This window comes from Podarcis erhardii (assembly GCF_964252035.2).
Source record: "Podarcis erhardii genome assembly, chromosome: 17".
NCBI lineage: Eukaryota > Metazoa > Chordata > Lepidosauria > Squamata > Lacertidae > Podarcis > Podarcis erhardii.
Window position 1 is genome coordinate 9,304,827 of NC_138515.1, and position 3,465 is coordinate 9,308,291.

General features: G+C 47.8%; 1 pseudogene across 1 annotated transcript; it reads right to left on the bottom strand.

The window, feature by feature from the left end:
• Positions 1–347: 347 nt before the first annotated feature.
• LOC309332316 (beta-1,3-galactosyltransferase 2 pseudogene) lies at positions 348–1,749 on the bottom strand (annotated as a pseudogene). Its single transcript has one exon. The product of its transcript is annotated as a beta-1,3-galactosyltransferase 2 pseudogene (transcript).
• Positions 1,750–3,465: the final 1,716 nt, after the last annotated feature.

Sequence of the window (3,465 nt, forward strand, 5' to 3'; positions counted from 1 at the left end):
ATCTGTGCTTTTTCATATATATAAATATACATTGCCCGGCTGTGAGTGTGAAGGCCACTCCTTGCAAGGCCCTGTCCACCTGACCTAGGGAGCAAGGCCCACACTCACCAGCCCTACTGAAGAGGCTCCTCATGAAGCGGGAGGGACATCGCCCAGCTATTACACACAAAAAATGTATATATATTTTAAAACCCAAAATCCCGAACAATTGATTTAAATGTAAAATTCCCCCTGGATGGGCATGTAGGACCCACAAAGGAGGATATTTCCAGGAATTCCTGGATGTTTGGCAACCCTACACCTAGTGCCACACCTGCATGGCTTGAGGGTTGCTCTCTTCCGGTGGCTGTGGTGATCTCAAAACTCTGAGGTTGTCAATTTGGCACATTAATGGCACAGTGGTCAGTTCAGAGCCGGCCAAACAAGTTGCTATGGGCAACAAGTTGCTAGAGATTCTACAGGGAGGAGAGCACAGAATCTCCCTTCTTCTCTGAGCCATCCTTCCCTTTCCTCATTGCAATTTGTTGGCATGGATTTGTCCATTGTACAGGAACATGCCCGCATGTTGCCAGTCCTCTATGCCAACTTCTCCACAAGAGGCTGTGTGTCTGTTCACCTCCCTCCCTCTTAACTCTTGCAAGGCTGGTTCTGGTCCCGAAAGCCAGGCCAAATCTGTAGCAGCTCCTCTGGCACCACCAGAGGATGCACCACCACCACCTTGGACAGCTTGCATTTCTCATAGTTGACATGGAACGTCTTGAAGAGACCCGAGGGGCTGTTTGTCACACTGATGCCCAGCTCATGCAGGCAGATTCCCATGAAGGCATCTTCCATGTTAATGACCCTAATGGTCTTTGCTACCTGGTAGATCTTCTTGGCCAGATCCCCAGAGAACACATACCCTGGGCCTGCACAGTAGGGCGGGTAGGTTTCATTGGGGTACACCTCCCGTGGCACATACCACTTGTAGGCCTTATTACGCACTGGCTTAAAATTCCTACAGATGTACCCTGTCATGTAGTTCTTTTTGGGTGGCAGGTGAGGCTGCAGCAGGTGGGACACCATGTAGTTCACATTGAGAAAGATGTCACTGTCTGCCTTCACCACGTAGGTGGCATTGGGGCAGAACTTGCTTATCCACTCCATGCCCGTCAGAGTCTTCAGGGTAAGGTTGTTGTAGGTATCCAGGAAGTCCTGCTGAATAATGTCTCTGTGGATGGAACTCTCCTCTTCCAAAAGGGCCTGGAGCGGGTATCCAAATTTTGGGTGGACACCCGTCAGAAAAAGACGAAGAATGGAAACCCCAGGCACTGAGCTCTCGTTGCCCCACGTCTGCCGGATGGCCTGCCTCGTGGCGAAATCCTGGGGCTTAGTTATCACCAGCAGGATCAAGAAAGGGCTCCTCTCCCGGCATTTCTTTGGCTCGTTGAGAAGGAACTTATAATCAGTGGAATAGACAACCTCCAAGGGATGCCGCTTGGCCACTGGTGGTGGTGGGGAAATCAGACCAGAGGGCTTGGTCTCCTTTGTCCTCTCCAGTGCAGATTCCCATTCAAATACCATGGCACTTTTACGATCGCCTGCGGAATCTGGGCCGCCCTTGAGCTTGATGTCATGCAGTGAGAAAAGCGTCTCAAGAGACTCCCATTTGCTCTTCGCAACAAGTAGGAAAAGGAAAATAGAGCAGAAGAGGACCACAGTGGGCAAATTCTGCAGCTTGGTCATGAGCATCTTCCTGGCACCTTCCATACTTTTGGTGGGCAGGAGGAAGGCACTTGCAGACTACGTGGGTGGGGGAGAGATCCTGGCCACCTCTATTCTGTTTCCAAAAGCAACCTGCAAAAGAGAAGCCCAGTGAAAGGGAGATGAATTCTGTTCTCTCTCTCTCTCTCTCTCTCTCTCTCTCTCTCTGTGCGCTCGCTCTCTCTCTCTCTCTCTCTGTGTGTGTGTGTGTGTGTGTGCACGCACACACACACAAGGGGAGCTTTGGGGATCAGGCTGGGTGCACGGAGAATCAGTCTGCCAACTGCCGACACACTCAAGAAATGCTAATAATACCTTCCTTCTTGCCTTTGCTCTCTGTTTCTGGAAGGAAAATATGTACTCTTGGGGATTGTAATGTATATTGGCTCCCTGCTTATTTAACTTATATGCAAAATTCATCATGCGAAAGGCTAGACTGGATGAATCCCAAACTGGAATTAAGATTGCTGGAAGAAATGTCAACAACCTCCTGTACTTGCCCTAATTGGCAGGCTACATAGGCTATATTTGGCCACAGAATACCTTTAATGAAAAGGAAGCAATTACGAGTCCTGCCTCTTAATGGGGTGAGAGTTCCATAGTTTGAAGTGAAGAAGTACTTTCTTTTATCTGTCCTAAATCTTGCAACCTTCAGCTTCACAGAACATCCACCAGTTCAAGTGTTATTAGAGAGGGAGAAAAGGCTTTCTGAATCTGCTTTCTCTATGCTATGCATAATTTTTATAAACTGCTGGAAGGAGCCGGTCTACAGTTTGAGGGTACTTCTGAATTGGACCCTGTCACTGAGGAACAATCACAATTGGTAAAACTTGGAATAAAAAGGAAGAAACCTTGCAAGAATTGACATCTTCACTGTGGTGATGCATCTAAGGCAGGAGAGATATAGGTTCCCCCTAGTTTTCATTTTCTGTTTGCCCTGCCAGAACAAGAGAACAAAATTTATTTTCTTTATAGATACATGTTCCCAAATACTTTAGTTATCTAAGGGAAACGAAGCTAGCTAAGTTGCCAATCAGATTTTGCTTCAATGGTGTTGTGTATTGAGTCAAAGGATTTTATATCTGTATTATTATTGTCTGTATTTGCATTATGGTAAAGTAACTGCCTTTTGGTTCCAGAGGGTACAGCTACTATTGGTTCATTTAAGCTGCTGTATTTGGATCCTCTGTCTTATTGGTTTCCTCCAAAAGGCAGGACTGTGATTGCCTGATATTGTTCCCTCCAAAATGTATCCTTTCTAGCTAGTTCCCTGTCCCTATAAATGTAGCTCTCCCCTCCTCAGGTCTCAGTCTTGTTGCTTTAATAAAGAAGTGTTACTAGAGAACTGTCTCCAGCATATTATGTCAAGAGAGCTGAAGTCACAAACCCCACGTCACAACAACTGGCGATGAAGGTGGGATCCGGAATGCTGAGGAGCGGCTAAACGCAGCCCTGCCTCAGAGTCCGGATTGTAGCTAAGAACAAGACTCACTGGCCAGCTGAGAAGACGACCCTGCCCACAGGACAATGGAGAGTCCAAGGGTATTGGAGCCCTTCCAGCCATCAGAGCCCCACACGTGGGAAGACTACGTCGAACGCTTTGAGTTCTTCGCAGTGGCTCAAGGGATCACCGATGCCAGCAAAAGAAGGGCCACATTCCTGAGCTACTGTGGGCCTGAGACCTTCAAGCTGGCCAAGGCATTGCTTGCCCCAGCGAAGCTA